Below are 22,580 nucleotides of genomic sequence, written 5' to 3' on the forward strand. Positions count from 1 at the left end.
GTGTTTAAATGAATAATAATTATTATTATTATTATTATTATTTATCATATATAATAAAAATAATTAACTATTTTTATTATATTCTAAACATTAGCATATTAAAAGTATCACATGTTTAAACATAAACATTAACTAATATTAAACAATAAAAAGGTATATTAAAAATCAAACTGACAAAAAACATTAAAGCATTGTGTAAAAAATAAAACCAAAAATCAAAAATGGATGTTAATCCAAAGTAGAAGTTGACTTTAGTTGACCAACATATGCCAGGATTTTTATAATTATCTTAAAATAACACTGTAAAATATATTCTTTATGTAATATATATATATATATATATATATATATATATATATATATATATATATATATATATATATATATATATATATATATATATAATTATTATTATTGTTATATATTATTTATTGTTATGAAAATGAAGAGGTATGTTGGCTACAGTGTTTATCCATTTTATAACAATAATTAAAAAGTTAGCTCATGTTAAGCTAGGTGCATTAAAACATGAACATACAACTTTATATAATAATAATAACAATAATATTAATATGAATCATCCAAATGGTCTTCATTTTTTTAAAACTCGTTCATTGAAGAATCAGCTATTGTGAATGAATCGCTTTAATTAATGATCTTATAACTTGAGTGACTGATTCAATGATTCATTCAGTCACTTGCTTTGTTTCTAAATGAATCATCTAAACTGTTTAAATTACTGATTCTATAAGTCTTGAATTTCTTGAATGGATGATCTTATAATTGAAGCTATGACAAAAAATAGATCCAATATAAAGTCATATCTTTCTATGTGAATCTGCGATTTTGAATGAATCATTTGAATGAAAGATTTAAATAAAGGCACTGCACTACAATATAATAAACATTATGCATATCCTATAGCAATTATGTATTTTGTGAAATTTATCGCCTACCAAAATGTCGTAATTGTTGATTTATTGATATGTGAGCTATTCTTGAGCTATAAAAATCAAACAAACATTTTAAGTCAATAATTCAATCAGACACTTGATTCATTAAGAAACTGTTTCAATTAAATAATTATTTAATCCAATAAAAATACAATAAAATAATATACAAAGTATGAGAGCTTTCCCTCAAAACCCTATAACAAAGTTTTCTCAAACCATAAGCCAAAATAACTTAACTTACAATTTCTATAACAGAGTTAGTCAGTGCAAAAGAAAACTAAATAAATATAAATGAACAAAAGAAAAAAAGATCATTACCAAGCAGAGATCCAACAGCGCTCACAGTATAATCACAGCTAATTTCATCCACGGTTCAGTTTTCCTGTTCAAATCCTCAGGTTGATTTGTCGATTTTGTTGATTTTTTCCTCACAGCTTCCACATGTTCTTCATTTTCGGAGTGCAGAATGAGTGTGTGCAGATTGTTGCTGCTCTGCTGTGTGTGTGTTTGCTCAGCCCCTCCTGTCCGTCTCTCTTCATTCTGCTCTATAGATCCATTTCTCCCTCATTCTGCTTTGCCACAAGCTTAAAATAAAAAGAGGAAAAAAATGACCAAAGATTCCAGGAGGACGTCTCATTTATCAGAGCCGTTTCTTCCATCTTCAGTGATGCTTTGGGGGCTTTTTTGTGCTTGTTCATTATAGGTTTACGTTTACAGTCTCCTCGTGGGATGTATAACTGTATTATGGTGTAATGCTTATGTGTGTGTTAATTGATTCACTTAACCGAGTTGAGGTCTGAGCAACTGTTGTTTATTGACGTTAATGTGATCCAGCAGATGTGCAGATGATCTTTTCTTCACAAGACCCACTGCTGACACCTGTAGGACGCCACAAACTACTGTTTCACTCAAGTATTATGCATATTTGTGCCTGTATATACTGCAAAAAGGCATTTTTTGGAATTGGTAATAATAATAATAATAATAATAATAATAATAATAATAATAATAATAATAATAATAATAAAGCTTATCTGGAAATTTTTCAAGGTTGCAAAATTGTTGAAGTTTTTACTTAAATCATGGTTAAAAAGATAAGAAATTTAAATAATAAAGTAAAATGCTTATATTTGAAGAATTTTCAAGCTGCGAAATTGTCAATGCTTCCCCTTAAATTACGGCCAAAACTAAACATGAGGCACAAGACGTGTTTGGCACGATGTATTGCTATTTTCAGACCAGCGCAACCTTAATTTTCATGTTGTCCGCCATCAGCAAATCCATCTGTACCCCTTTGTGGACTCATGGGTGTGCTGGTCTAAAAAGAAGGTGTGTTAGGGCGCATTGTTGTTTGTAATGAAGTTTACGGCTACATGGCCGCTGGGAAGACAGAGGTGGAGAACCAACAAACTTTTAATACGTTTTTAATGAATAAATAAAACAAACAGATTGCAGCTCCTCACTAAGACTGCCGTCAAACTGAAAGCACCCTTGCACATACCCCCATCTCCCATCACAGGTCGGGGGCACCCCCGTTGGCGCCACAGCATCCGCGAGACCTATAAGACGAGCCGGGAGAAAAGGAGATGGAAAAAAAGGAGGATAGATTGAGTAGACAAAGAAAGGGGAGAGGGGCAAAAAATAAATAAAATTGGGGCTCGGTTCTCCAGACAAGCTGCCACTAGGTCCTCCACCAGCTAAGAGATCTGACGACGTGTTGGGAGCCCTGTGGAGGACTCTATCCACCCGTCTGTCTTCTGGTGTCCGACGGCGATTCTCCTCGCTGGCGGCATTCCTGGTCTCCTGCTCTGCTCCCGCTTCAGTGGACAGAAGCAGGCTTTGGCATCCTCTTATAGTCCAGCGCTCTTTCCATGGAATTCGAGTTTTCCATGGGACTCATTTCGTTCCGACGGCTCTCAGCCCAGCCCCCTCGCCACATTGTTGTGTTGCAATTTTGAGAAAGTGAAATAGACCACGCTATCGACCAACTAAAAGCTGGTCTAAAGTCCAGTTAGTTATGTGCACATACGGGTCCAAATGCTCACACATTGCTTAAAGAGCCCCTATTTTTATTATTAAGGTCATATTTTGGCTTTAGGGGTCTCCAACAATAAGCTGATAAAACACTCTAATTGTCTCATATGCATTTATTTTTACCTAATTATCCCAACGACTCCCTTATGATTCGTTCAGCAATTCATTTTTTCTCAAACCCCTCCTTAGCAGAAAGCTGATGATGACCCAATCTGTTGTGATTGGTTTACTGCGTTCAGCGTGGGACAGAGAGAAATGCCAACCAAGGCTAAAGTATGAAGTAGCAGAAAGTATGTGAGAGCCCAATGCAGGAATGCAATAAGGCAATGCAGTTAAACATGAGCATATACTCTACTCCTAAACCTAACGCCAAGTAATAACAACGACACACATTCAGTATTAATCCACACAGTGGCTAAAGTTGAATTACTTTGAAAATTGACCACGCCACGGGTATGTAGGAACAGCTGATGGTGGCCATAGCAAAGACAACCAGCAAACGATCTCGATTTCAGAAACACATTTAAACCGGTAAAGAAAGCAGCACGCGTCACGTTTTGGACACAATATGTGAATAGTCTCATAGATTTAAGCTGAGAGATACAGTACAAGCATTGATCTATAATAGATACGTGACTACAAGCCATGCGGGGAGATTATAACTTGTATCATACAATTAAACACATATTCTGCAAACTGCACAAAACGAGGCAACACTTTTAATTACACTTACATGTTATGATCCAGAGGATGAAGAAACTGGTCCATATGAACTGTAACAGTTACTGACAAAGTCTCACACATAATAGTCTCAACTGCTCCTTCCTCTAATAGCAAACGGTCAGCAAATCCCGCACTGCAGCGTAGGTTATTGTATCAAAAATCAGAAAAATGACAGGAACAAATACAGCACTAGGTTAACTAAACTGTGGTATTGCTGTGAAAATAAACTTTAATCCTTTATTCCCTGCAGCCAAATCTCTATCTGTCAGTGTCATCTTCAGGTCATGATCAGTCCCGTGATCGCCCGCGCTCTACTAGTGTTTGAAGGGAAGGAGCCTTCACATTTTACCAGATCTTGCACTACATATTTGGTGATGTACCATATCGACGTTAATGTGTTCAAACAAAAGATCCGAACCCAACTCAATTTTTTTTCATTCAACTTTTGTTACTATTTTTGGACTCTTTTGTTACTATTTTCTGGACTCTTTTGTTACTATTTTCTGGACTCTTTTGTTACTATTTTCTGGACTCTTTTGTTACTATTTTTTGTGCTCTTTTGTTACTCTATTCAACTATTTTGTTAAAGAATCAATAGTTTTAAACAAGGTGCACTTTCAGATTTAAGCCCCAGCTGGATGTTTCCATTCACTTAGTGCTGTGTTACACACTGCATGGAAGGTCATTAAAAAACCCATAATAGGGGCTCTTTAACCCACTGGATGTACAGCAATACACAAATATCTTTACATATGAAAACAAATTAAAGGGTTAAAATGTTACAAAAACTTTATTTTCTACATAATATAAAAACCACTATCTCCATGCTTTCTTCATCTTAGGTTTTTTGAAAAGTTTATTTATGAAAATTTGCATTTGTATGTTATTATTATTAGGAGTTATTTTTTTATATTCATATTTATATTTGATTTAATAAAAACAAGTTTAGATTTGTCCACCTGTCGGGTTTTGAAGGCGAATGCATCACCATATGGGGCATGAGAACAGGATGTGTGTTTGAATATAACTTGACCATACTATGTTATTCTTGTTCATTTATTCCCTTGCTGGAAATTAGAACTGAATTTAGAAATAGTTTTGAAACAAATCTTTGTGCTTAACAAATGAAATTAAATATGTAGGCTAATGGATGTCTTCAGTGGAGTGAGTACAACACCATTTCCCTACCTTACTAAAGTAAAGGAGTAAAGTAAAGAAAGAAAGTAAAGAGGTTAAATGAAAGAGGCTCGTTCTTTATCCTTGTGCTGCAGATGCTTTGTTTAACTGTTTTCTCGCTAGTAAAGCATTCAGTTTTTCCACTTACAAAGTCCGCCATGTAAATAGCAAATGCACCATGGTGTGAGACAACTGACTCTTAAGGAGAATGAAAGATGAGACTGATTGGTTCAATGCAAGTTATGCTCAAAACTCACCCATAACTCATTAAGAGAATAAGCACAACCCTGTTAGACCATGTGCCGGAGCACAGAGCGTATTTTTCCATCCTTAAAATAGCAAAAGTGGATTCAGACACACCTTTAATGCTTTTACGCCATGAGCTTTAGACTTTGCCCCTAGATCATCAAATTAGAGCCCAATATAACAGAACAGAACATAACATAACACAACATAACATAAAAATAATGTACTTCACCATTCAAAACAATGTTTTTATTCTGCTAACGCATTAAATTAAAGATACTAGGCAAGTATTCTTAAGCCTTCACATCAATACAAGCAGTTAAACTTCAATTTATGTCTTATGCTTATTCATTTCATTGCTCAGTCAACTTCCTGGCCTTCCTCAAAGAAAACATCAATAAATATGACCTATAAAAAAATTCATTTCAGGCATCAGTGACATTATCAGCTGCATGTGTTTCTGTGCTCTGATGAACAACATCAAAAAAACACTCATCTGATCTAGAAAAGCACCAGCAAAATAACCGAACGACTTCCAAAACAAAACAAGGGCATTTTTGATCACAAAAACCTTTGCTGTTTATCACCGCAAATAAAAGCATTTCTGAAGATTGCCCTCTCTGCTTATTCGCCTGCAGTTACATTTGGTCAGCTCCAGAATAATGGCTCAGTTCATTAAACTCTTTGCCACTGCGCTTTATTAATATCTGCATAAACATCTGCAAACTCCTGAAGAACGGAGACCCACATCTAATGCAAACAAGCTATAGTTTGTGCCATTTAGAGGATGCAGATTTAACACTGATGTAGAAAGATTCAAATAAAGGCACTGCAAGAAGATAGAATCAGAATTATGTCCACTTAAAAGTAGTAAATATACAGTTAAGTCCATAAATTAGCAGTACTGTGATATTTATCATCATAATGTCGTAATATTAGGAAGGAATATTAGGAATATTAGGTTTTGAAAAATCAAACAAACAAACAAACAAACAAACATAACTCAATGATTCATTCAGTCACTTGATGCTATAATTTGAGCTATTGAAGGATCAGCTATTTTGAATAAATCGCTTGAATGAATGATCTTATAATTCAAGTTATGAAAGCAAAAATGATGACATAAAATAACATTTCAAGAGTTCACACTTAGCTCATGATTTATACATAGCTTGTTTGGCATGCTGTCCCGAGAGGGAGTCCTGAGCTCAAGGGATCCTCGAGCCCAGGGCTCCCCCTTTTGCAGGGCGAGGGGAGATTGAGCTCAGGTCAATCTCAAACTCCCCCGCTGCTGAGGCCAAGGCGAACTTCCTGAGAGTAAGACATTATAAAAAAAGGTTTAGGCTTATTTTATGTATAATATAGAGCACATTTGGATGGTGGGAGGAAACCCACACGGACACGGGGGAAACCCACGCGGACACAGGGAGAACATGCAAACTCCGCACAGAAATACCAGATGGCTCAGCGAGGACCCAACGCCATTGGTATTCTTGCTGTGAGGCAACAGTGCTAGTCACTGGGCCACCGTGCCGCCCATTCTGAATAAAGGAGGAAAAAGGGGAGGATATGTTATTGAGTTTTGAAGAATCAAATAAGCAAACATTTGAGTCAATAATTTAATGATTCATTCAATCACTTTTTTAATGAATCATCTAAACTTTTTAAATTAATCATCCTCAAATTCCTGCTATTAAAGAATCAGCTATTTTCTTTATCTTTATCTTTCCAAGTGAATCAGCCATTTTGATTGAATCGCTTGACAAACATTTAAGTCAATGATTCATTTAGTCACTTGCTTTGTTTTAAAATGAATCAGTTAGACTGTTTAAATTATAAATCTATTATTCATGCTTGAATGAATGACCATGTTATTTGTAATGAATGCCAAATCCTAGAAAATATGGTATAAAGAGCTTTTTCCCAAAATATCAGCATGCAGACATGTTCAGAAATGTTGATTATATGCAAATCTGCTACATTTTAGATACAATATTATCTTTTTTTCTGTTTTGCCACCAAAAACAATTTTTCTGTTCATACATGAATCATTAGAGTGAACGATTAAATGATCCACTCACGTGTTATTAAGCGAATCAGTTATTTTGAATGAATTATTTCAAATAAAGATTCAGTTAGACGAGGCAGTGGCGCAGTAGGTAGTGCTGTCGCCTCACAGCAAGGAGGTCGGTTGGCTCAGTTGGCGTTTTTGTGTGGAGTTTGCATGTTCTCCCTGCCTTCGCGTGGGTTTCCTCCGGGTTCTCCGGTTTCCCCCACAGTCCAAAGACATGTGGTACAGGTGAATTGGGTAGGCTAAATTGTCCGTAGTGTATGAGTGTGTGTGTAAATGTGTGTGTGGATGTTTCCCAGAGGGAAAACATGGGTTGTGGCTGGAAGGGCATCCGCTGCGTAAAAAAAAAAACTTGCTGGATAAGTTGGCGGTTCATTCTGCTGTGACGACCCCGGATTAATAAAGGGACTAAGCCGACAAGAAAATGAATGAATGAAATATTCAGTTAATCACTTATTAAGACAGGAACTTGTTGCCACCTAATTTTACTTCTTATGTATTTATCAATGGCAGGCTTACCACAAAAAATAAAAAATAAAACTGGGAAAAAATGTCACCCTTAGATGCATTGTTACATTTCAACTGCATAAAATCAAACAACATTATGATGAATATCTTTGAGATTTGACCAACCTTTGCTTATTTACTCCCCCCAAAAAGCTATAATTATTAACTTCATCTAAACTGCTTGACGAAGCTCTCTTTTTGAAGCTGAAAAAAAGATTCAATTCATCTTTAATCAATATATCTGGCATCTTCCCAGGAGTTGTACATCTCAGTCAATAACAGAATAAATTGTCAGTAATATTCCAGTCTCGTGTTGACTCGTCTGCGCAGTAACTTTCTGCATTCGCACTGAGGTAATATATGTTTCAGTGAATGCTGTTATAAATACAGATGAGAGTCTCTCAGCTGAGAATCATTTTCTCTCAGGCACCCTGGACATACAGTCGATATTTCTCCATCTGGGGTCATTAAGCCTCATAGATTAATTGGTCTTTACGAGGCAAAAACCACAAGAACTGCAAAAATCGACCAGTTTTGCGGAACGAAGGATATACGTATATGTTTTCTCAAAGAAACTCATATCGTTATCTTATTTCTGCTAGGTTAGTTTCTAAATTGATATTTATATGGAGATCTTTATTTATTATTGACATTAATGTTTTTGACTGCAAGGGTTGATTACAACTCAAATGATCAGTTCTTAAATATACTTGATGATATTTGTCTGAAGAAAAAAACTAATCAAATTTGAGCTGATGAGAATAAATCAAATCAACTCTAAGTCAGCCACTTTCCATTTCAGTTTAGATAGCAGAACTTTTTTTTTTTTCATGACCAAAGCAACCTTTTGCATTTTTACAGATATTTCCATATATGCACAACTGAATGGTAACCTATTGAGAAGTTTATTTACTGCACACACACACACACACACACACACACACACACACACACACACACACACACACACACACACACACACACACACACACACACACACACTCAATGGCCACTTTATTAGGTACACCTGTCCAACTGCTTGTCAACGCAAATTTCTAATGAGCCAATCACATGGCAGCAACTCAATGCATTTAGACATGTAGACATGGTCAAGACGATCTGCTGCAATTCAATCCGAGCATCAGAATGAGGAAGAAAGATGATTTAAGTGACTTTGAACATGGCATTGTTGTTAGTGCCAGATGGGCTGGTCTGAGTATTTCAGAAACTGTTGATATACAAAGATTTTCATGCATAACCATCTCTAGGCTTTACAGAGAATGGATGGAAAAACAGAAAATATCAAGTGAGCGGCAGTTCTGTGGGCGCAAATGCCTTTTTGATTCAAGAGGCCAGAGGAGAATGGCCAGACTGGTTCCACCTGACAGAAAAGCAAAAGTAACTCAAATAACCACTCGTTACAACAGAGGTCTGCAGAAGAGCATCTTTGAACGCACAACACATCCAACCTTGAGGCAGATGGGCTACAGCAGCAGAAGACCACACTGGTGCCACTCCTGTCAGCTAAGAACAAGAAACTGAGGCCACAATTTACACAGGCTCACTAAAATTGGACAATAGAAAATTGGAGAAACGTTGCCTGGTCTGATGTGTCTTGATTCCTGCTGCAACATTCGGATGGTAGGGTCAGAATTTGGCGTCAACACCATGAATGCATGGATCCATTCTGCCTTGAACCAACAGTTTAGGCTGGTGGTGGTGGTGTAATGGTGTGGGGGATATTTTCTTGGCACGCTTTGGGCCCATTTGCCCCAACTGAGCATCGTGTTAACGCCACAGCCTACCTGAGTATTTTTGCTGACTATGTCCATCCCTTTATGATCACAGTGTACCCATCTTCTGATGGCTACTTTCAGCAGAATAACGCACTATGCCATAAAGCTTGAATCATCTCAGACTGGTTTCTTAAACATGACAATGAGTTCACTGTACTCAAATGACCTCAACAGTCACCAGACCTCAATCCAATTGAGCACCTTTAGGATGAGATGGAACAGGAGATTCACATCATGAATGCACATGCAGCCAACAAATCTGCAGCAACTGTGTAATGCCAATGTTAATTATGTCAATATGGACCAAAATCTCTGAGGAATATTTCCAGTACCTTGTTGAATCTTTGCCACAAAGGATTAAGGCAGTTCTGAAGGCAAAAGGGGGGTCCTATTTGGTACTAGTAAGGTGTACCTAATAAAGTGGCCAGTGAGTGTACACAGTATACACAGCTATGAGATATATGTTGTTGCGAACCTGCCAGTGCAGTATCAGCGTTGATATGGACAGCAGATGCCTCCCTAACCCCAATCAGCAGTTTAATTAAACTTGATGTAATAAAATAAATAAAACACAAATCAACAAATGATATATAAACATAAAAATAATCGAATAACAAAATGACTAAACTAAGTTAAATTGCAATGAAAGCAAAATAATAATAGTATTAAACACTACAGTAATATCTCAAAATTAAAATCACACTAGCTTTCCATATTTTACCGCAATTTCAACCCAGAAAAAAGCAGAAGACATGAACAGGTTGCTAGTATAATGTGACACTGCTGTAAGTCTTCCAGGATCCCAACTCTAAATTTAATACAAGCACCTTGAAACGGCTGAAAACAAATTATTGGCTTTTTCTGAAGTGGCAAGAGATGAATCCAGATCTATATCCCACTGCATACTAATGGGAAAGACCTGAAAACAACAGTCGAAAGGTTTTAGCCTTTAAATCTGAAGTGCTTAGCTGAAGGAAAATGGTGAATCTGCTGGAACAGAGATGTTTCTGGTGTCTCTGTTTAATAGAAGTCACAGTGCAAAGGCACAGCAACCAAAATTAAACTCTCACGTCAATTATATTGTCCTGGCTGTGTGTTTTTGGTTCACCACACCAAGGAAATACACATGTGGATGAATGGCTTTAGAAAATGCCAGTATTTTTGGCCATGAGCGTAAATGAAACAGCTCAGAGTAAAGAGTGTTGATTAATAGCAGAATGATGACTGATTATGAATCACTCTTCAAGGGCTTAAAAGCTTTTCAGGCAGTGTTTCATGCAGCTCTATGTGAAAGTAAAAAAATCTGCAAAATTTCAAAGATCGAAGTCCAGAATAAATGGAGTCAGCCTAAAGTCTGAGTACTGCCTGAAGTCAGTAATTTCTGTCTCATTTCCTGTGCAAAAGGAAGGTTTAACAAAGTAGCTGAATGCTAGTCTATGGCCATCATTGGCTGTCTGCGAACAACGTCTACTTTGCCCATCAAACACTAGTTTTATCTGAGACTGAGTTTGGTTTGTGTTGTCGACATGTCAAGATGGAGTTATTTTTTTGCTTAAACGATTGGAACTCAAATTTGACAGTAAAACTGAAGCCATTGTTCCTGTTTGTACGTGTTTACAGGTGCGAGCTGAAATTGAGGTGTGGTAATATTCATTTGTTTCCAAAAAATGATTTCAAAAGTTGACAACAAACCATCTGACCAATCAGAGCAGAGAAAGGCAATTTAAATTGGGTAATTTAGCAAATGCTTTAATCCAAAGAAATTTACAAGTTAAATTGACCAATAAGAGCAGTGAACTGGCCAATCAGAGGAGAGAGGAGCTATATATGCAATCACAACAGAAAAAGGCCAACCAGAGCTGATCAATCAAAACAGAGAAGTGCTATCTGACCAATCAGAGCACAGTATGCCATTAGATTAATCAAAGCAGAGAAGTGTCATTTGACCAATCAGAGCAGAGTATTGTCATCTGACTAATCAGAGCAGAGAAGAGCCATCTGACCAATCAGAACAGAGTAATGTCATCTGACTAATCAGAGCAGAGAAGAGCCATAGGACCAATGAAAGCAGAGTAGTGTCATCTGACCACTCAAGCACAGTATGCCATCTGAATAATCAGAGCAGAGTAGTGTCATCTGACTAATCAGAGCAGAGAAGAGCCATCGGACCAATCAGAGCAGAGTAATGTCATCTGACTAATCAGAGCAGAGAAGAGCCATCTGACCAATCAGAGCAGAGTAATGTCAACTGACCTATCAGAGCAGAGAAGAGCCATCGGACCAATCAGAGCAGAGTAATGTCATCTGACTAATCAGAGCAGAGAAGAGCCATCTGACCAATCAGAGCAGAGTAATGTCATCTGACTAATCAGAGCATAGAAGAGCCATAAGACCAATGAAAGCAGAGTAGTGTCATCTGACCACTCAAGCAGTTTGCCATCTGTCTAATCAGAGCAGAGTAGTGTCATCTGACTAATCAGAGCAGAGCCATCTGACCAATCAGAGATGAGTAGCATCATCTTACTAATCAGAGCAGAGAAGAGCCATTAGAGACGAGTAGTGTCATCTGACCACTCAGAGCTGAGTAGTGTCATCTGACTAATCAGAGCAAAGAAGAGCCATCTGACCAATCAGAGATGAGTAGTGTCATCTGACCAATTAGAGCAGAGAAGCGGCTACTGACCCAATGAACGCAAAGTAGAGTCATCTATCCAATCAGAACAGTGTAGAGCCATCCAGCACAGAATAGTTCCATCTGACCAATCATAGCAGAGTAGAACCAACTGACCAATCAAAGTGGAGCAGAACCATCTATCCAATCAGAACAGGGCAGAGCCACCCAGAACAGAATAGTTCCATCTGATAAATCATAGCAAAGTATAACCAACTGACCAATTAAAGCAGAGCAATCTATGCAATCAGAACAGAGTAGGCTCTGGGAGAGGCAGTGTTAAGAGCAGGGGTGCCAACCCTGCTCCAACACACTTACCTGTCTGTTTCAAACAAGTCTGAAAGACTTAATTAGATTGATCAGGTGTGCTTAATTATGATTGGAACTAAACTGTGCAGAGCTGCAGCCCTTCAGTAACTGAGTTCCACACCTGTGGTTCAGAGAGACCAGATTCTTAAACCTACCAGTCAACACCAGTCAGGTCAGACAATGCAGAACTTGCATTGCAACTACGATTATTCTCAAAAAAATAAAAATAAATAAAAATAAAAAACATATGATATAAGATTTTTGTGGTAAGGAGACCGTCGAAACAAAATAAGGCGCTTCAAAATAGCATAACAGATAATAAGTGACACCACCAGCCAAAATGAACAATCTGTCAAGTCTAAACACACTGAGAGCTGTTTGTATCCGTCCAGCTACTAATTACATCTGGAATACTGCTGAAGCAGAACAGCCAGTGACAAATTATTATATTACTTAACAAATCAATGCTCTAATGCCCAGTGCACAACAGACTTATTTCATGGTTCTTACACTTTTTCCAGTCAAATTTAAGCACTTCCCAGGTGCATTTCCAAACTTTTTCCAGCAAATTTACATTTAAATATTTCATGACATTATATTAGATGCTAATTGTTGTTGTATTCTTTAGTATAGTACAGTACAGTACAGTACAGTACAGTATAGTATAGTATAGCATAGCATAGGATAAAATAGTATAGTATAGCATAGCATAGTATAGTAAAGAATAAAATAGTATAGTATAGTACAGTATAGTATAGTACAGTATAGTATAGCATAGTTTAGAATAGTATAATAGTATAGTATAGTATAGAATAGTATAAAATAGTATAGTATAGCATCGCATAGTAAAGTATAGTAACCTAAAGAATAAAATAGTCTAGTATAGTATAGTAAAGTATAGTATAGTATAGAATAGTATAAAATACTATAGTATAGCATAGCATAGTACAGTATAGTAAAGAATAAAATAGTCTAGTATAGTATAGTAAAGTATAGTATAGTATAGAATAGTATAAAATACTATAGTATAGCATAGCATAGTACATTATAGTAAAGAATAAAATAGTATAGTATAGTATAGAATAAAATAGTATAGTATAGAATAGAATAGTATAATATAGTATAATATAGTATAGTATAGTATAGAATAGAATAGTATAGCATAGTATAAGATATATTAGTATAGTATAGTATAGTATAGTATAGTATAGTATAGTATAGTATAGTATAGTATAGTATAGGATAGTTGAATGCAGTTTTTGTTTGACAAATTCACTGGAGGCCGGAGTGTATATTTTTTTATCTAAAATAAGGTTACTGGGGCACATTTTCTCCTACGTACCACTTCTCATAACTCCAAAAAGAGGTTGTGGTGTTTATTTCTGCCAATTTCGAAGTGCTTCTTGCCTAAAGAAAAGCCACATCATGCATAAAAGTTTGATATCGACTGACCTACACATCCCCTTCCCTAAACCCAACCAATAGTGTTTTCAAAAGCAAACTAGAGGAGAACATGATTCTTTTACCATGATTTCTCACAGCTTTGTTTTTTTTTTTTTTTTTTTTTGGAGTGTGTGTGTGTGTGTGTTGGTGGGGGGGGGGGGGGGTGGGGGGGGTTGGGGTGGTGGTGGTGTTAGTTTTCTTGGTTTCTGCAAACATCCAGTCCAACGCAGTGCATGGCAAGCTACCAAGCAAACCGGTCATGTCAAAAAGCCATCCATATGGAGATAATAGATCAGCAGTACCGCCCCATTAATAAAAACAAGATGTTTGCTGTTTGTTCAAACTGCTTATTAAAATTAGCTGAAACACAATTCTTTAGGTTTTTTGACAACTTAATTTATGTTCAATACACTTAAATTTGTTAAAACTAACAAGTTTACTTAATTCCTTCATGTTGTCCCAACAAACAACATTTCTTACTTTAGAGTATATCGTTTGTTTCACACAGCCATTTATTTTACCCCAGGTACATATTTCTCGGTCCTCAAAAATGCAGCCCTGGGCACATTTTCCCAATGAGTCTGTGTTGCATACAAACCCTGATATTTACAATCTGTAACCTGTAATATCCTTTAATAACCTGTAATATGTCATTTACAGCAGTCTGGTAAAACTCCTCTGCACTGTAAACTTTAATGATCAAGGAGTATCAGGGAATAAAGTCACATGATCAATCTTTCCCGCACACCTGTGAATTACAGTCTCTGAAAGCAGCAGCACTTCTCAGGGTACATTGTGTTCATTTCCCGAAGGACGTCTGCTGCTTCTGTACTGCGTAATTCCATTAAAGCACCACTGTGAACTTTATATGAGGTTTCAATCAATAAAATACATGTGCTTAAGCGCTAATTGGGAAACAGAATTTTAATGAGCTGGAGTGGAGTAATAAGCTCCACCGCTGCGTCTCTAGAGCAAACGCCCGTTTCTGTGAATGAAGCTCTGAATATGATGTTTTGAAACCGAGAGTCTAACGTTTTTATTCTGTAAGGGCAAATTATATGAGAACATTTTCTTAGAGCTTTAAACTAAACTGCAAATTATTTTTTTGTGTGTAACATTTTATTCCAATTAAAGCTACCATAATAGTGACGCAGTGTAGTCATGTGAGCATGATAGATATATACTGTTTATTTTGTATACATTTTCCTTCATTCATTTTCCTCCGGCTAAGATTTATGAGGAGTTGCCTCAATGGAATGAATCGCCAACTATTCCAGCACATCTTATGCCCTTCCAGCTGCAATCCAGTACGAGGAAACACTCATACACTCTCACACACTACGGCCAATTCACTTTAGCAAATTCTCTTAGAGCGCATGTCTTTGGACTGCGGAAACTGGAGCACCCGGAAGAAACCCCCGCCAACACGGAGAGAACATGCAAACTCCACACAGAAATGCCATCTAGCCCAGCCGGGACATGAACCAGCAACTTTCATGCTGTGAGGTGACAGTGCAACCCACTGAGCCACCAATGCCACCCCTGTATACATTTTCACTTTTTAAAAACATGTTTTAGTTTTAGCCATTTCGTTTTGGGTTAATACTCCAAATATCTAATTTCTATTTGACTAAACATTACAAATTCAATTGATTTTGTAAATTGTACATTTTAATTTAGTTACAAAATAACTGCATGCTATTAAAATACATAAGTGTATATATTTTAATGTATATATTTTATTATACAGTTGAAGTCAGAATTATTAGCCCCCTGAATTATTAGGCCGCTTATTTTTTCCCCAATTTCTATTTAATGGAGAGCAGATTTCTTCAACAAATTTCTAAACATAATAGTTTTAATTACTCATCTCTAATAATGGATTTGTTTTATCTAAGCCATGATGACAGTAAATAATATTTGACTAGATATTTTTCAAGACACTTCTGTACAGCTTAAAGTAACATTTAAAGGTTTAACTAGGTTAATTAGGTTAACTAGGCAGGTTAGGGTAATTAGGCAAGTTATTGTATAATGATGGTTTGTTCTGTAGACTATCGAGAAAAAAATAGCTTAATAGGGCTAATAATTTTGTCCCTAAAATGGTGTTTAAAAAAATTTAAACTGCTTTTACTCCAGCCGAAATAAAACAAATAAGACTTTCTCCAGAAGAAAAAATATTATCAGACATACTGTGAAAATTTCCTTGCTCTGTTAAACATAATTTGGAAAATATTTTAAAAAGAAGAAAAAAATTTGAAGGGGGCTAATAATTCTGACTTCAACTGTATAAAATGTGTGCGTATGTGTGTATATGAAATATACAATTGATAATAGACACACACACACACACACGCACACACACACACACACACGCACACACACACACACACACACACACGACAATTGAGTCAGAATTATTAGCCCGCTGAATTATTAGCCGCCCTGTTTATTTTCTTCTCCAATTTCTGTTTAATGAAGAGCAGATTTTTTTTCAACACATTTCTGAACATAATAGTTTTAACTCATTTCTAATAACTGATTTATTTTATCTTTGCTATGATGACAGTAAATAATATTTTACTAGATTTTAACAGGTTAACTAGGCAGGTTAGGGTAATTAGGCAAGTTATTGTATAATAATGGTTTGTTCTGTAGACTATCAAATAAAAAATATAGCGCTTAAAGGGGCTAATCATTTTGACCTTAAAAATGTTTTTTTTTTAATTTATTTAAAACTGCTTTTATTCTAGCTGAAATAAAACAAAAAAGACTTTCTCCAGAAGAAAAAATATAATATCAGACATACTGTGAAAATTTCCTTGCTCTGTTAAACATTATTTGGGAAACATTTAAAAAAAACACAAAAAAAACAAAAAAACAAAAATAAAGGGAGGCTAATAACTCTGACTTAGACTGTGTGTACATACAGTATGTGTGTGTGTATATATATTAAAATTAATAGATATTATTAATAGTTAAATTAGAAACATACATTTATAAAAAAAAATCTACTAAACATGCCCATAAGGTGAAAGAAGGTCCAGAGATTTATGATAAATATGATTATAGTGATGATTATGGTGAAATTCAGAGGTTATTTGCTAGTTGTAACTTGTTTAATCTATTTTGACCTGCTGATCGAGCTGGTTTACAGTTGGTTTAGCTAGTTAAACTGTACAAATATCTGCTAATTAACAGGTACTTTGTGATTTGTGTGTTTTCTGTTCATTTATAGTTATGGACTACATAATGTGTCCTCAATCTTTGCCCTGTCGACTTTTGATGTTGAAAATTCAACTGTACAGGTAACTAAAGTGACTTTGTCATTTTAGTAGTTTGAAACTAAATATTATGGTATAAGAATAGATATACGTAGAATTCAGTCTGTAAAATAACAGATAAAGTACTGGAAATGTATCACTAGATAATTGTACCATAATTTACAACCCAAATCCAGGCAACACTTCACTTTAAACCATTAAAAACACCAATAAAAGTCACTTTTTCAAACTTTTCAACATCAAAACTTGTTGGAGGAAATATGAAGGTCCCACGATGCAATGCAATACCCTAAATACATCCAAAAACACACAAATCACTTCATATGACGTCAGTTTGCAGTTAAAAAATGCTTAAACCTTCAAAACAACCCCACAGACACACAAAGTCTACTTTAAGAAGTATTTTTCAGCATTCTCTCCGAAACATTTATTTACTAGAACCTGCAGCACATAAAGCTTCTTCTCCATCTTATATAAAGTTGCAGATAAATCCCTCAATAGGCCGCAAACTGCAAAGCTGCACGAATCAATAGCTGCCAGAAGATGTTTTGTCCTTCCATTGTGAATGGAGATAAATCAGCCATGATCCCCCATAGAACACTTATTTTGAGCTTAAACTCCAGCTCCTTCACAGGAGGACGACTTGTCCTTGTCTGTTTCCACATTCAGACACACACTTCAGCGCTCTGTAGAGCTCACACACCGCCGAGGATGTGATTTTAAAGTTTGATCCGCAGCCCAGCGCAGGCTCCTGACATGATTTAGTGATGCGCGGAGGATCAAAACCCGCTCATATTACACACACATATGCGCTGGGTCGACGAGCTCAATATAACTGCTATGATGCATTCAATAAAAGGCTTGAAATATTGAGCTCGATCCGATAATATTAAAAAAATTGAGGAGTTTGAGATGTTATCTAGACTCGTCTCTCAAAATACTACAGAAGTCAACAGGTTTTTGTGTTGCATTTAAAGTAAAAATTACCAAATAATTCAGTCATTTATTTATTTAATATGATATATATATATATATATATATATATATATATATATATATATATATATATATATATATATATATAAAAAATATATATATATATATATATATATATATATATATATATATATATATATATATATATATATATTTGATATAAATTAAATATTCATTAATTAATTAATTCATTTCCCTTCGGCTTATCCAGCATATGTTTTACACAGCATAACAGCATAACATTTTTTTTTCATCTTTAGGTTAAATAAACAGCTTTCCATTGTTGTGTGTTTATGATTATACAACAATTGAAAAACAAATTTAAAAAATGCCTTAGTTATTTTCAATCATTTCTATTGTTATTTTTAATAGTTTATTAAAAAAAAAAAAAAAAAAAAAAAATATATATATATATATATATATATATATATATATATATATATATATATTCAATAACTTAAAAAAAGCTAAATTTTGTACAATTTGAAAATTTTTTAAATAAATAAAAAAATGCATTAATGGCTTCATTAGTTACTTTTATTGTTTATTTAAAATATTAAATATATTCAATAATTAAAAAGCCTACATTTTGTATAACTTTAAAACTATTTTTTATAAATAATTTAAATAGTTTGCATAATAACAAATTGTTTTCATGTTATTTTCAATAGTTTAAATAGTCATTTAAATTGTTTATTACAATAATGTCTTTAAAAAAATAATACATATATTTAATAATTTTAAAAATGCTAAATTTAGCATAATTTTAAAACAATTTTTAATAAATAATTTGTAATAATAAATTGCATTTAAATTTGTTATTTTCAATAGTTATTTTTAATTAATTATTTAAAAAATAATGAATATATATTTAATAACTTTAAAAAAGCTAAATTTGGTATAATTATAATATTTTTTAATACATATTTTACACAATTTGCATAATAATTGCTTTGCAATGTGTTATTTTCAATAGTTTCAACAGTTATTTTTAATTGTTTGTTTAAAAATAATAAATATATTTAATTTAAGTAGTTTGTCTAATAATAAATTGTCTTAAAGTTTGTTAAAAGTTATAAGCAATTACTAATTAGTAGGCCACAAGGAATCTGTGCGCACACAAATCTGCAGATTTTTAGCCCATGGAGTCTATTTATTTATTTACTTTACTGTAAATTTGTGTAATTTTATATTTATCCAGTTTTTAAATTAATTTCAGTAGTAATATTGACTGATGAAAGTGTTCATATGATTTATTATACAATACAGTATGTAAAGTCATATTTTCTGTCTTTTAATAGATCTATTATATGAAATACTTGTTTTGTTTATAAGTGGATCTGATTGGATTTGGATTGTAAACATTAAAGTTAAAAAGCTATTATTTTTTATTTCACATATTAAGTTTTTAGTTACGATAATCCCAAAATATTTCCGCATAAATCCGCTGATTTTTAACAAAATTTTCAGCTGAAATAGCAAGAAATGCCAGTAGATTCTGTCTGGCCCTAGTCATCACTAATCAAAAACTAATACTGTAAATTACAGTAAGAAATTTACTAAATATCTTCATGGAACAAGAGCTTTACTTAATATTCTAATGCTTTTTTGACATAAAAGTATTTGTAATTAAAAAGAAACTGCATAATCTTGACTCAATGTAATTTTAGCTATTGCAAAAACTACACAAGTGCAACATAAACCTCATTAGACATCATATTTTAGTCTTCATATTCACAGTTTAATCTTAAATTCAGAATTAGGCTGGACTTTCTCAGATTACATAATTATATAATTACATGTTCAATATATCCATTTCTAAAACTACCAAACCTTTGGCTGTAGAAAAAAAAACTCATCTCTTTGCCAGCAGCGCCATCTTGCGGCCACCGTTCTCAAACAGCACAAAAGTCATGCTAAAAACTCGCCTGTCCAGAAATGACTGATTTTACCCGGACAAAGAGATAATCAGTAAAACAGTTCACCGCACAAAATTCATAAAACATCAGTATGTTCCCCAAACACTATAAACTGCAGGAAATGCTGCTTATAAACAGTGATGAAAGACTGAAATGAGGATTGAGAAGATCTGCTTGTGTATTCCCCAAACACATGCGTCTGCTGGGAGAAGCAGAGAGCCGGAATCAGTAAATAACAGATGCCAGAGCCTCCAGAGCCAGAGAGAGAGAAACAGAAGTGTTCCGTCACTCGCAAACACAACATCAGCTTTATAAAGTCGCCATGAAAGTAAAGATTTTTTTTTCTAAATCGTGACATACATTAGCACACAGGGACTTTTAATTTTCACTAAACCAGCTACAGAGCTTCTGCTAAATCTGTCATGCCATTAACTAGATACGGATTTGGTTTCTATTATGCAAATATTTTGTTTGGGAGCCGGGTTTGAGGATCTCATGAGTTCAGGGCTCTCTCCTGAGACAGCATGCCAAATACGCTCTATAATCAATCATTAGCTAAGGGCAACAGGGGCGCCCCCAAGGGGTGGCCAGGGGTGGCCACGGCCACCCTTGTGTAAACTCTGGCCACCCCTGTGGCCACCCCAATATGATAGTTGCTGATATTATTAATTTAAATGTATTTACTTAAATTCACAATACTTCAATAAATAAATGAATAAATAAAATGCAGTCACTAAATTATTGTGGATTGATCAGCGCCACTGACGAAGCTGATTCACTGAGATTGCACACTTTTTATTAAGAAATTATTATTTTTTAAATGAAAGTTGTTTCATCTGATTGAAAACCACAAATCCAAAAATAAATAACTAGATACATTTTGAAATCTGCTTTTCAAAATTTTGTTGGGTTTTGTTTGGTTTATTAATTCATTAATTAATCATATTCATTATTCATAATTCATTAATGTTAGACATGGCATATATTGTATGTTGTACAAGAAATAACTTACCGGAAAGAGGTTTTAGACTAAATATTGATTTTTATTTGGTTTGCACTTGTACTTACGGAATAAATTACAATATTTCAAGAGTAATTATTGGAATTCATTAAAACTTCATTATTTATTTTACCAAAAACAAAAATATAACATTACTCCTTATTCACAATATATACACAATTCATAATTTTTTTGTGTGCCACCACAAGATTTGTTGTGGCCTTACTTGGCCACCCCTAAGAAAATTTTCTGGGGGCGCCACTGAAGGGCAAACTCTTGAAATGAACTTTTAAAACGGCGACATATATGTATTTACGCCCGTTATACAAAACCAAATTTAAAATAATCTTAGTTTTAATCAAGTAGACTTTTGAAATCAATGAATACAAATAATTGTGATAACCGTGAAACCGAGATTATGTCTTTGACTATAATCGTACAACCGAAATTTATAATGGTTGCATCCCTAATTGCAAACAAAATGAAGGAAGATTAATGAAATGGACCAAAGCCAGGGGTGGATTTAGTGACTCGGGGGTCCTAAGCAGTTCCAGCCATGGGGCCCAAATGTTCTAAAATGCACCTTTTTTACCTTAATTTACTTTTAATTCATTTATTTTGCTGTTTTTTTTTTGTTTTTGTTTTTTTTTTACATCACCCAATTCACTCCATTTTGTCTTAATGCAAAACAATAATAGCAGCACATAAGGCATCTTCTAAAACTTAAAAAAAAATTTTTTTTGAGGGTTTGGGGAGGGGGGGGGGGTACATTTGCGCAGATGTAATAAACAGGGTTGGGCAAAAAGACATTGAAATTTCTTTTCAAATAAAACACCAAATCCCTCAGTTTTACATGCACCAAAATAAACTACAAAATGCAGCAGCCAGAAATGTATCAAAACAAAATACTGTATTTTGAAAATACTACAAAATACTTTTATAACGGAGCATGACATTTCTTCACAAATCTTCTATCAATAGACATATTAGATCAATCCCTTCACCATTAAACTGACTTTCTCTTTTATTTTAGCATAAAGTTTGTTCATATTTCATGTAGAAAGTCTTGTCTTAAAGATGATCTGCAATCACTGTGAAAAACATGTAATGCAGATAATGAGTTTCACCTTATTCTCCGCCGATGAGCGGGCGCTGGTTGTTGCTAGAGCGGATACGTTTGCGGAAGTTAACGCGAATTATTTCTATTATTTATTAAATTTCTCATTTGTTGTATTTTATTAACGTCTACCCCCACCCCAACCCTAAACCCAACCGTCACAGTAATGTAAAAACTGTAGTTGTACCGATTATTAGTTATGTTATCTATTAAATTACCCAATAAAATGTATTTTTTAACGCCTACCCCCATCCCAACTCCAAACCCAACCCTCACAGTACTGTAAAAATATCAATTATTGTTATACAGTGTCATAAAAAATGTTGCTTTATTAA

At 34.5% G+C, this 22,580-nt stretch overlaps 2 protein-coding genes across 11 annotated transcripts in view; both read right to left on the reverse strand.

Annotated features, from left to right (window-relative positions):
• agap3 (ArfGAP with GTPase domain, ankyrin repeat and PH domain 3) overlaps positions 1 to 22,580 on the reverse strand; it is a 985,397-nt gene that overhangs the window by 400,083 nt on the left and 562,734 nt on the right. The window lies entirely within an intron of this gene.
• The window catches only part of asic1c (acid-sensing (proton-gated) ion channel 1c), a 215,793-nt gene that overhangs the window by 49,859 nt on the left and 143,354 nt on the right, over positions 1 to 22,580 (reverse strand). For 3 of the 10 annotated variants that reach the window (XM_073940211.1, XM_021470130.3, XM_021470127.3), the window contains one exon: positions 1,272 to 1,537. The gene's annotated coding sequence lies outside the window, so the exon portion shown is untranslated. 10 annotated transcript variants of the gene reach the window in all.

The sequence above is a fragment of the Danio rerio genome, chromosome 24, assembly GCF_049306965.1.
Source record: "Danio rerio strain Tuebingen ecotype United States chromosome 24, GRCz12tu, whole genome shotgun sequence".
Taxonomy (NCBI): Eukaryota; Metazoa; Chordata; class Actinopteri; order Cypriniformes; family Danionidae; genus Danio; species Danio rerio.